We start from the raw sequence: 13,190 nt of genomic DNA, 5'->3' as shown, positions 1-13,190 counted from the left end.
ATGCCATCTACCAGCAAGACAATGCAATGTTTAACACAGATTGTAATGTACGTGCGTGGTTCGAAATGCGACAAGATGAGTTTACCGTACTCTCCTGGACACCCGACTTGCCGGGTTTAAACCCCGACGGGAATGTGTGGGACCACCTCGATCGGGCTGTACGCACAATGGGTCCTCAACAGAGAAACTAGCCCAACTTGCCACGGCACTGGAGTCGGTATGGCTTCACATCCCTGTCCGTACCTTCCAGAACGTCTTCCTGCACATCTCGTAGCGGTCCGTGCTGCAGAAGGTGGTTACCAGCTTTTGACATGTGGTCACACTGATTTGACTGGACAATGCGTAATCACAACTTGATCGGGGTATCATTAATACCTCCTCCATTATGTTCAAACAGTGTAAATCTCTTTGTGGGGCACCTTTATAAGAGAAAGGGCCGAAGATCAGGGTTTCCCATGTCATTGTCGACGATGACGACAGACGCGAAGCTCAAGCTCGCTTTGGAGAAGTAAATCGTGGAAACATCTCGACATTTGCCTTGAGCAATTTAGTAAAATCAAGGCAAATCTAAACCTGCATGGTCAGACGGGGATTTGAAACATCTTCCGGGATACAAGCCTCTTGCCTTACCAATGCTTTACCTTCGCTAGGTTAACATGATTCTTCGCTTCTTTCCCTTGCTGCAATTAGCGTAGGATTTAAGAATAATGTGTCTGGAATATAAGAATCGGCCACTGGTAGACATAACGTTTACATATATCCACATAAAATCATTCTTGAACAAATACCACATAAAACTTCCTGGCAGATTAAAACTGTGTGCCCGACCGAGACTCGAACTCGGGACACAGTTTTAATCTGCCAGGAAGTTTCATATCAGCGCACACTCCGCTGCCGAGTGAAAATCTCATTCTAAATACCACATAGATATTCATACTCTATGGCGTATGAGACTTTTTACATTTTTAATAGAAAAGGCATTGGTTAGTAACGCGTGTCTTGCACATTAGCTTCTCGAGAATTATTGTGTACAACCCTGCCACTTCAGGTGCAGACAATAGTCGTCTCAATAACTCGGCTCCCTTCGCAGCCGATGCCCATTTATACAATGACGGAAAGTATAGCAGCACCAAGGGGCTGTGCGATATAAACGAAAGATGATGTCTATAGCAATTTCGAGCCAGTCGCATGGGACTGGCACTAGGAGCACCATTATGAGGATACAAATCAAGTTTGCTTTAAAAACACGCTGTAACAGTGGTGAGCGTTACTTACCATTGAAATTGGACATGGTGAGCTGATGTTAGCCAAGAATGCCCTTAGGCGACATGGACGCCATCATTAACACCTCACTGACTTCGAACGAGGTCGTGTAATAAGGCTACGAGAAGCTGGATGTTCCTACTGTGATACTGCAGAAAGACCTGGCCGAAATGTAGCCACTGTGCCTGACTGCTGGCAGCGGTGGTCACGAGAATGTACGGTCGCAAGAAGACCGGGCTCCAAACGGCCACGTGGCACTACCGAGAGGGAAGACCATCGTGTTCGACGTATGGCTCCACCGCATCGTACTGCATCTGCAGCAGTAATTTCAGCAGTAGTTGGCACCACAGTGACACAAAGAACTGTTACCAATCGGTTCCTTTAAGAACAGCTCCGAGCCAGGCGCTCTCTAACGTGCAATCCACTGACCCCAAACCACCGCCATTTGGACTTCAGTGGTGTCAAATGAGAGCTTACTGGAGGGCAGGGTAAGGTTTGTTGTGTTTTCTGATGAAAGCTGGTTGTGCCTCGCTGCCAGTGATGTCCGTGTGTTGGTTAGGAGGAGGCCAGTTGAGGGCCTGCAACCAACCTGTCTGCGTGCTAGACACACTGGAGTTAAGGTCTGGGGTGCGATTTCGTATGACAGCAGGAGCACTCTCGCTGTTATCCCACCGTGACTACAAATTCGTACGTCAACATTGTGATTCGACCTGGTGTGCTGCCATTCATGAATAGCATCCAGGGCATGTTTCCCAACAGGATAGCGCTGGCTAACTTTAATACAGCACCATACGGGTTGTTTAATGGAATAAGAAGAAAATGAGAAGCTGTCCCACCAGAAACATCGAAATTTGTTTAAATTGCAGGTTCGGCTAAGTACGACCTCAAGAGTCCAGTGAAATCAAGTAGACGTTCCGTGAAAAAACAAAACGTCACATTTTTAAAAAAAAGCTTTTTTACAAAACATAGCATGGAATTCATAACAAGCAAAATTTGTTTATATTAATAATAATATTAAAGCAATATTTTAAGAAGCATTGTTCAGTTACCGAACTGAAATGATTCCATGAAAAGCACGGTTTTTTTGTTTTTTAAATGATCTACTGAAATGTTTGTGTCCCTCGTAATCGGAGTTGTATCAGAAGCGGGACATGTTCAGCATCATGTCCGTGTAGTGTAACGATTAACATGCTTTGCTAGAAGTTTAACTAAAATCAGTGTTCAAATGCCCACTGTAGCCGTCTTTTATATACTTCTAACAGTTCACAGTACGGCACAGTACACTGTTTTACGTTGTGTATGGAAGGAGATATTCAACTATGAACGTCAGTGCCATGGTGTATGCCTTACGGGAGAGCAAAGGCTCAACGATCGACCTCAAACACGGATTCAGAAAAAAAAAAAAAACAGTGGAAATCATTTCGGTTTGAACAGGCGAAAAATAAACAAAGGAGTGCCCTACAACGATGTTTGTTGTGCGAATCTATTTGTGGCATTGCTGAACTGACTTTTTTTGTGTAGTAACCGTCATTCCACACAAAAGTACATAGATTAAAAGCGTACGGCAGCCTGTAAATTAAATTCGTCGTAAAGGAGTAAACTCAAAGCGGTTATCGATTACCGACAACTTGTATCATCTGCCTATGTAGACTCGGTTGCTCTTCTGAAGAGCATCGTATTATCAATGAAATAACACTTCCGTCAGCTGGAAATGTATGCTTTGGCGCTTCATTCAGAGAGGTCGAATTACGAATGCACTCTAAGAACCAAAATCTCTCGACACCACTCTGAACGCTCTTTGTGTTATGTCTAGTTGTCTATGTGACGGCATGTTAAAATACAGTTACAAAACGTCGACCTCGTTGTGAATCGTATTAGTGGGACTTTTACTTTCATCTAGATCATTAATATTTGACAGTAATTTGATTTTAACACAAGTACATGATCGGAAGTTTTTAATACTGAATAATTTAAAAAGCTGAAACACTTCTAAGACATGCACTCCCGCGTATCATTAAAACCTTCACCTTCCGATATGTTGATTCCTATCTGGATTTGTGCCGAGTACGAGGCGTGGAATGTATGATATGGTATTGACAGGAATTAGTATGTACTACAAGGTACCCAAAATATAATTGGCTCAAAGAGGTGTTTTCGGGATTTTGTGGCAACTTAATCTAAACAGCAAAAAAAGAGAAAAACATCAAGAACTAGTCCGAACAGCAAACATGGTTAAAATTAAGGACAGCCTGACAATCTCCAAAAAATCGCAACGCCTGATGGCTGTGTAAGTGAGAAGTAAGACCTCATTGTATAAGAACGTTATCAAAAAGGAACAGCATTCTTATCCTTACTGTTGTGCATGCGTTAGACGGGAAAGCTTCCGTATGTTCCTGCGCGTATTACGTTCTGATGGGGGTTTCCGAACGAAGCAGCAACTGGATATTTGAATCCTCCATTTCATTTCTTGAGATCAGGTCTGGTTCTGTTTGTCGAGATATTATACATCAGAAAATCTTCATTATTTTGTAGCACACTGAACAGCCGTTGCAGGATGTCAATATATGTGTTTAGTGCGCAATTCCAGGGAGAGTTTTATTTTCAGCACAATGTGCAACAAATACGACGAGGAAAAAGTTTATTTGCGTTGGTGATGAACAAACATTTACCTTCTGCTAATAAAGACGTTTCAAATAGTGCAGCTCCGCCGAAAAATGGCGTTCGGTAAACCCTCGGCCGTACTTTCCCATACTTCGAAGATGAGAAACCATGTACTAACCAAAGAACTATTTGGTGATGGCACTTTTGTACTCTCAACATACGTTCCTCCAATATTCAGCTTCGATTCATTAATTAGCTCATCTATACAAACACTGGTTTCTAGCTTGCTAGTATTACTTTTAGCTATTCGCCGATTCGGCAGACGAAGGTAAGATATTTAAAATGTTGACCTTTAAGTTTCTCCATACAAATCTAAGGGCACTAATCACTATAAAAGTTTACTGGCGTAAATTACTAAGAAATAATGATCACGCATTAAAAATTCACCATGACATCACGTAAGTAAAATTTCCTGCATGCATGCCAGTACCACTTTAAGTTACGCGTATAACGTTCCCCTCGCATCTGCCTCTTTAGCTCAGTGGTAGAGCACTGGTCTCGTAAACCAGGGGTCGTGAGTTCAAACCTCACAGGAGGCAACTTATTTTTTTCGTCTTTCATGAGTAGTATACAGTTCAAGATAACTACCGAGCAATTACTTTTTCCATATTTCAGGGTGCAAAATGTTTTATTGTTTTAAAACGACTTTGACGTTATTTTCAGCATATTGCCGGACAATTTCCTTTGTTAGTCAGGCCATTATTCGCTCCAAACATGTGATGCGAGTGATAAGGGTACTGTTCACATTTGGATCGTTCTCAAATTTAGATCTTGGATTATTTGTGTATAATTAGTAATAACTTTCGAAGTGCAGCAACATGTTAATTATGGATCATTGTCTAGAAGAACCTTCAAAAATGTGTCTCGCTTATTTATTATGATGCAGCAATCTATTTTCGACTTACAGAAATTAAAATATAAGAAAGCTGTACATAGCAAAGCTTTGCTTGGCACCTGCCTTCCAGCGAACTTCGAACTAACTTGCCCCGTCATTGATAGGGGTACCTACTAAAGTTGGACTCCAAACAGCGTTGCAACTCTTATCATTTTCACATTAACAAATCACTGCCAGAGGTAGAAATATAAGTTGCGAAATCTTTTCGAGGAGGCAATGTATCGTTGTTTCCCCAGCTCAAGTCTTCTGAAACAGATCTACCACACTTACTAGACAAAATAATTTACCTCTTAGTAAAGAACACTGAATTTTTGCTATCATCTGTACCAGGATGTATATGTATAGCAGTTGTTGCTTCCTTTGTGCAAACAACGCAGGTAATATCTTGGGTCCTGTCCAAGTTAATATTTACTTCTTTTGTGTCTTATTTCCCACCACTACGCCCTGTCGTATCCAAAAGGCCTTTCTCTATGTTCTTCCACCGCTACGTGGACCATTTAGCTTCTCTTCCTATTAACCGCAAAAAGCTTTACAGCCCCATAAAACAAAGGATGTTATTTGTGTCTATGTAACTTTCTTGCTAACTGATTTAAGAGTAAAGTTTATTTCACCTCATGACCGTCAGACAGTTGTGTGCAACCTCGTCAATCTTGTAACGCAATTCTTCTAAATGTGCTGTAATATATATATTAAGGTACTGCAGTCGTCTGCTTGTTTGATCACTTTCCACAGTTAATTGACTGTGATAAACTTAACTATTTTTTCCCAAACTGCACAAACGATGGACTGCTCGTCTTATATTTGTAACTCAGAAGTCCATATTTTTTTTTACGTTTGAGTTCTTCTCAGACATTTCCGTGATTCAAACTAGTTTATGACGGTCGTCTTAAATCAGTGTATTCTTCTGAGTGTGCCAGTGGCATGTGAGATTCATTGCTACAAGCCTATGAAAATCTGCAAAACAAAGAAAAACATCCGCAGAGTAGCTTCTCTGTCAAATTAATTTTTTTTGCATTTTCCTTTCCTTTCCCTTTCGGTACTGCATGATGTTTTACGTACTCTTATCGGTTATGCCGAGAGAGATGGTGTGGTGGTTGAGGCAGTGGATTCGCATTGGGAACAAGCTGTATTCAGAATCTTCATCCAGACATTTCAATTTAGGTCCATCGTGTTCTAAGGATAGATTATTTAAGGTGAATTTTGGGGTGTTTCCATTGGTTACCCTTCGGCCGTCATCCTGCCTTATCCTCTGTCTCTAATGATTTCACTGTTAATGTTAAACCTTCAATTTCCTTTTGCTATCCGCTGATTAACGTGCAGAGTCTGTTTCGCACTGACATGGAGACGTCCCCCGCGATGCGATCGACTTTTTGAAACCATCTATACGGTTACGTAGGTTAAGATCCTAGGTATCGCACACTGTAGCCATTACCCTGGTGGGCCCTCATTTGCGAATAATTGAGGAAAAAAATTTCGGAATTTTGTGTGACAATTGCGTTAAGATTGCATCTCACAGTTTGGTTGCTTGGTATAATGGACAGGACAGTAGTTTTATATGAAGGAGGTTGTGGGTTCGAATATCGCAAGCTTTAGTAGATCTTTTATTTTTACATCTTCATCGAAATGACTTTGATCATTATTTTTATTCAATTAATTAATTTAAATGTAATTTTTGTTTTTATTCCTTTGTCACATCATTCTAATCATAACTACTTCTTTTGCTCTCATTTTTCTTCTTATTATTTTTCCCACTTGAAATCTTAGTTCATATGTTCTAAATTAATTTTATGTATTAGTTTCGAATTAATTTATTTTGTTTTGTCAGCATTGTTTTTTCGTTCACATTATGGCGTTCTTTACATCTGTTATCCATTTTGTTTACCTATAAAACCGTATTTCATTTAAATCTTCATCTGATTTACTTTGTCCATCATGAAATAGGTTTTTAGATTATGCTTTAAGCGTTTGGTTTCAAAAAGTCGATCCTATCGTTAGGGCCTCTCCTTGTGACATGTATTTCCACCACACAAACTCAAATTTTAAATTGTACCTCGTAGTTACTTAATTTTCGGGCAATGATGCACACGATAATTAATTAGCGTCCATGTCTAAAACACTTGAAACTGTGAACCAATGATCATGCAGCGCATAATAATGAGCTGGAACTACCAATTGATGAAAGGATTATACGGAAGATTCCAGACTGTCTACTTACTACTGAAATGGACTTCACGAAGCAACCACGTATATAAGGGAACCGGGATTAATATCAATACAGTACCACAAATGCGGTTGACGCCATTTTCAATAAAGTAATTTTGTTACTTAGCGGGGGAAAGGCAGGGGGGAGTGTAACTCCTCATCATTTAAATATTTAGTCCACAATTATTTTTTTAGGTCACAGAGAGCAAAATTCTTGTATACCCTTCTCTAAAATCTGGGACAAATAAAATAAGAGATGGAAGTCAAGCACGGATTGCTCGGATTAACAAGGGTGTAAGACAGGAATGTAGCCTTTCGCTCCTATTGTTCAATCTACACAGCGAAGCAGCAATGACGGAAATAAAAGGAAGATTCAAGTGCAGTATTAGAATTCAGAGGGGGGGGGGGGGGGAATCCTGTGGATGGTTTTTAAGGCGATTGCTGCGCAAATACTGTCTCCATGTACACCGTAATTACTCTACCGCGCAAACATTGGAGGCTACACTCGTCTGGAATGAGACGTTCCCGGAGGGAGGGGGGGGGGGGGGGGGGGGGGGGCGTCCACTGAGGGGCCGAACCGGACAATAACCTTGGGTTCGGTATGGGGTGAGTGGACTGCTGTGGCCTGTTGTGTGGTTGTGGTGGGGACGAAGCCTCTCCGTCATTTCTAGGTCCCCAGTTCAATACATAAATACATACATATAGATTAACACTGGCAAGAAGGGCATTCCTGGACGAGAGTAGTTTTACTATATCAAGGAGGAAGAAATTTCTGAGAATATACGTTTGGAGAACAGAATTGTATAGTAGTGAACCATGGACTGTGTGAAAACCGAAACAGTAACGAATCGAAGCATCTGAGATGTGGTGCTACTGAAGGATGTTGAAAATTAGGTGGTCTGATAAGTTAACGAACGATGAGGTTCTCTGCAGAATCAACGAGAATAGGAATATATGGAAAACACCGACAAGAATAAAGGACAGGATGAAGGACTTCCTTTAAAACATCAGGGAGTGACTGAATATTAGAGGGACCTATAGACGGTAAAAAGTGTACGGGAAGACAGAGATTGGAATACCTCAAGCCCGATAACTGAGGATGTATATTGCAAGTGCTATTCTCCAAGATTAAAAGGTTGGCACAGGAGAGGAATTCGAGGCGGGCGGCGTCAAACCAGTCAGAAGACCGATGACACACACACACACACACACACACACACACACACACACAGGCCACTGACTTTGTAATGTATTTGCATAGCTTACTACGTGGTATCTGTGTGTGTGTGTGTGTGTGTGTGTGTGTGTGTCAAAACTATATAGTCATTCACCACAAAACCACATAACCCCCTTTCTCCCTCGACCCCTCTAGCTCAGTTAGCGTTCCCGGGGCGTAACTCTACACGTCAAGTGCATGTGACGATGGTGAATGCGTATAAAGTTGCTGTCACTTTCGTGTGTTGTACAGGTGCGCGTGTGCGAACACGCGAACACACACACACACACACACACACACACACACACACACACACACAGGTTGCTGTCACTTTCGTGTGTTGTACAGGTGCGCGTGTGCGAACACGCGAACACACACACACACACACACACACACACACACACACACACACACACACACACAGATATAACCTTTACAGCCCATCTGCTACCTGCAGGCACCGAGTTTCATCCTCTCTCTCTCTCTCTCTCTCTCTCTCTCTCTCTCTCTCTCTCTCTCTGTGCCTATACAACACACCAAAGTGACACCAACTTCATACGCACACACCATTGTCACATTCACTCAATGTGTGGATTTACGCCCCAGGAACTGTGCTAGAGGGGTCGAGGGAGAAGGGGGTATGCAGTTTTATGATGGATGACTATATAGTTTTGAGATTTCACGCCAAAAAGGCTCTAGGTGTGTTTGTTACCAGTCAGTATCCATTACATGCTCTGGCTCTTTTCAAACTGATACGTCTATCTGGCGGGACAGGATGAAACTTCGGTTAACGAAGGTTTCCTGGGGGAGGGGTGGAAGGGGGGGGGGGAGGCTGGAATGTCAGCCGCCGTTCCTTGACCTTCACTGGTCTCGACCATTCTTACGATGCAATACATTTCGTGAAGGCAGATACCAACGTGCACAATAAAAGGAAAAAAAATGCCACAAGACTTTATTTACTATTACAACGTTGCTCTGATGGCAGAAAGGAGGGAGGTTCAACTCGGAAGTGATCAGCTCATGAAATGCGTGTTCTTCAGTTATAATAAAGTAGTTGCCGCAGATCAGTAGCCACAGGTTCAATCAAAGGTGAACATAGGGCTAAGGCGCGGCAATGACCGAATCAGCTCTCGAAGGAATACACTATCCCACGTATGGTCTGGCTTTGCATCTGGACGTCTAACATTATGGAGTAAAATGAACAGCAGGCTACATGAGGATGGTATTCATGGGAACTGACCAATCACTTGTGCGCTCCACTCATCAACGCTGCTCACAGAATGTAGCTTCTGAGTCGGCCCTCCTAGCAGGTACACAGCAATCGAGCGAGGTGGCGCAGTGGTTAGCACACTGGAGCCGCATCCGGGAGGATGGCCGTCATCCTGATGTAGATTATGCCGGGATGTTTCCTCTGAAAATGGCACGACCGATTTGCTTCACCATCTTTTCCTAATCCGAGCTTGTGCTCCGTCTCTAGTGATCTGGTTATCGACAGAACGTAGAACACTAATCTCGTCCTGCTAGGTACCACAAGAGAACCGATCCCGCAAACAAAGAGTGCCAGCTTCTCTTGTAAAATACAGTTAACTGGAACCCTCCATAATCCATCAAACATCAATGTAACGACAGATATGGAGCCATTCGCTGTGGAGCGTACGGCCTTGTGTCAGTGCAATAAGCGAAGTGTTAAACAGGATAACGATGTGGAAATGGAACACTCCTAGTGCCTAACCCCTCCATTAAGGAGAGGCAAAACCGCCAAGGAACTTTATTCATTAATGCAATGCTTATGTACATCTTATCATATTTATGCGAGATGTCAAGAACCTTGCCAGTGTTGTTCATACGTTGTTCTTAATTTTTTCCTTCTTTAACCCTTGTACATTAAGCGGAGAAAATATTAAATTGCTATTAAGGTATCGTTAAGTTCACTACTCCACATTTTTTTCAAAGGTAGTCATAATTTATAAGTTATGCGTTAGGTATTACCATTATTATATCTCCAATAGTATGATACATACCAAATGTCCTGTTTTATGCCCTACAACATTTGTAAGTTTTACGAGGGTTTAGTAATCTAGCGTTAAATACGTTCCATTTGTTTCTTTAACTACATTAGTGTACATGTTTCATTTTATACTTATATCTAACAACGTTACTAGCAAAATAAATAGGTTGTTTAGCTTTCACTTATTATTTATCCAACACCTTTAACATACTAAATTGGAAACATATGAGGCCCACATGATTTTCAAGTCCTTATAGGCGGCCCACAGGAACAAAAAGTTGCCAATCCCTACCTAGGTGCACAATATACATTAGTCTGCAACAGTAAGGACAAGATAGACAAACAAACATAACATTTTAACAATTCTGTGGAAATGAGTGAAAGTGCGGGAGCACGTTGCCTGAGTCTACCAGTCGTACACAGAAATCTGGACCTCACACGTTATGGGATCAGCGTGCCTACAGCGCCAAATGGGGCTGGCCCCGCAACACGAGGCTGTTGAAGGAACGGGAAAATAAAGTGTGTACCATTAAGCGAGCAGTTACGGTGTATTCTGATGGTGTTCTTCGGTACAACACAACCCGGAGATATTTGGATGACTTCATTCAGGGAAGACATCTTCGCGGGTACCGGGCGCGGTTGGGCCACCCTCTCCCCAAGGGGAGTGGCAGGTTCAGCGGCGTTCGCGGCGCACGAGGCGGAGGGTCAATGTGGAGGCTGGCCGTGTGGCATCGCCCGCTCTGCCTGTGAGTGGACATGTGGCCACTCCTTCAGCAAGGTCCGAGCAGGCACACGGGGGGAGGGGTTTATTAGTTATTGGGAGCTACAACGTTAGGCGGGTGATGGAGCCCCTTAGGGAAATAGCGGAAAGGTCGGGGAAGAAGGCCAGTGTTCACTCTGTCTGCTTGTCGGGGGGTCTCAACCGAGATGTGGAGGAGGCCCTACCGGCGGCGATAGAGCACTGGGTGCACCCGACTGCAAATTGTTGCTCATGTCGGCACCAATGACTCCTGCCGTCTGGGTTCAGAAGTCATCCTCAGTTCGTACAGGCGGTTGGCGGAGTTGGTGAAGGCGGAAAGCCTCGCTCGCGGGGTGGAATCAGAGCTAACTATTTGTAGTATCGTTCCCAGAACCAATCGCGGGCCTCTGGTTTGGAGCCGAGTGGAAGGCTTAAACCAGAGGCTCAGACGATTCTGCGGAGAGCTGGGGTGCAAATTTCTCGACCTCCGCTATCGCGTGGAGAAATGTAGGGTCCCCCTGAATAGGTCAGGCGTACACTACACGCCGGAAGCGGCTACGAGGGTAGCGGAGTACGTGTGGAGTGCACATGGGTTTTTTTTAGGTTAGAGAATTCCCTCCCTAGGCCCGACAAGACGCCTCCTGAGACGCGGCAAGGCAGGAGTAGGCAAAATGCAACACGGAATAACAATATTAATGTGCTAATAGTAAACTGCAGGAGCGTCTATAGAAAGGTCCCAGAACTGCTCTCATTAATAAACGGTCACAACGCCCATATAGTACTAGGAACAGAAAGTTGGCTGAAACCAGACGTAAACAGTAATGAAATCCTAAACTATGATTGGAATGTATACCGCAGAGATAGGCTGGACAGTGAAGGGGGAGGCGTGTTTATAGCGATAAGAAGTGCAATAGTATCGAAGGAAATTGACGGAGATTCGAATTGTGAAATGATTTGGGTGAAGGTCACGGTTAAAGCAGGCTCAGACATGGTAATTGGATGTCTCTAGGCCCCCGGGCTCAGCAGCTGTTGTGGCTCAGCACCTGAAGAATAATTTGGAAAATATTTCGAGTAGATTTCCCCACCATGTTATAGTTCTGAGTGGAGATTTTAATTTGCCGGATATAGACTGGGAGACTCAAACATTCATAACGGGTGGCAGGGACAAAGAATCCAGTGAAATATTTTTAAGTCCTTTATCTGAAAACTACCTTGAGCAGTTAAACAGAAAACCGACTCGTGGCGGTAACATATTAGACCTTCTGGTGACAAACAGACCAGAACTATTTGAATCAGTTAATGCAGAACAGGGAATCAGCGATCATAAAGCGGTTACTGCATCGATGATTTCAGCCGAAAATAGAAATATTAAAAAAGGTAGGAAGATTTTTCTGTTTAGCAAAAGTGACAAAATGCAGATTACAGAGTACCTGACGGCTCAACACAAAAGTTTTGTCTGAAGTTCAGATAGTGTTGAGGATCAGTGGACAAAGTTCAAAACCATGGTACAATATGCGTTAGATGAGTATGTGCCAAGCAAGATCGTAAGAGATGGGAAAGAGCCACCGTGGTACAACAACCGAGTTAGAAAACTGCTGCGGAAGCAAAGGGAACTTCACAGCAAACATAAACATAGCCAAAGCCTTGCAGACAAACAAAAATTACGCGAAGCGAAATGTAGTGTGAGGAGGGCTATGCGAGAGGCTTTCAATGAATTCGAAAGTAAAGTTCTATGTACTGACTTGGCAGAAAATCCTAAGAAATTTTGGTCCTATGTCAAAGCGGTAGGTGGATCAAAACAAAATGTCCAGACACTCTGTGACCAAAATGGTACTGAAACAGAGGATGACAGACTAAAGGCCAAATTACTAAATGTCTTCTTCCAAAGCTGTTTCACAGAGGAAGACTGCACTGTGCTTCCTTCTCTAGATTGTCGCACAGTTGACAAAATGGTAGATATCGAAGTAGACGACAGAGGGATAGAGAAACAATTAAAATAGCTCAAAAGAGGAAAGGCCGCTGGTGCTGATGGGATACTAGTTCGATTTTACACAGAGTACGCGAAGGAACTTGCCCCCCTTCTTGCAGCGGTGTACCGTAGGTCTCTAGAAGAGCGAAGCGTTCCAAAGGATTGGAAAAGGGCACAGGTCATCCCCGTTTTCAAGAAGGGACGTCGAACAGATGTGCAGAACTATAGACCTATATC

General features: G+C 43.0%; 1 protein-coding gene and 1 non-coding gene across 4 annotated transcripts in view; one reads left to right on the top strand and one right to left on the bottom strand.

Moving 5' to 3' along the window:
• Window positions 1-13,190, bottom strand: part of LOC126356311 (cyclin-dependent kinase 14) — a 1,047,636-nt gene that overhangs the window by 877,011 nt on the left and 157,435 nt on the right. The window lies entirely within an intron of this gene.
• On the top strand, window positions 4,392-4,463 carry Trnat-cgu (transfer RNA threonine (anticodon CGU)). Its single transcript has one exon. It is a non-coding gene; the product is annotated as a tRNA-Thr (tRNA).

The sequence above is a fragment of the Schistocerca gregaria genome, chromosome 3 (genome assembly GCF_023897955.1).
Source record: "Schistocerca gregaria isolate iqSchGreg1 chromosome 3, iqSchGreg1.2, whole genome shotgun sequence".
Taxonomy (NCBI): Eukaryota; Metazoa; Arthropoda; class Insecta; order Orthoptera; family Acrididae; genus Schistocerca; species Schistocerca gregaria.
Note: the sequence above shows the minus strand (reverse complement) of the source record. Positions and strands in the feature narration are given on the sequence as shown.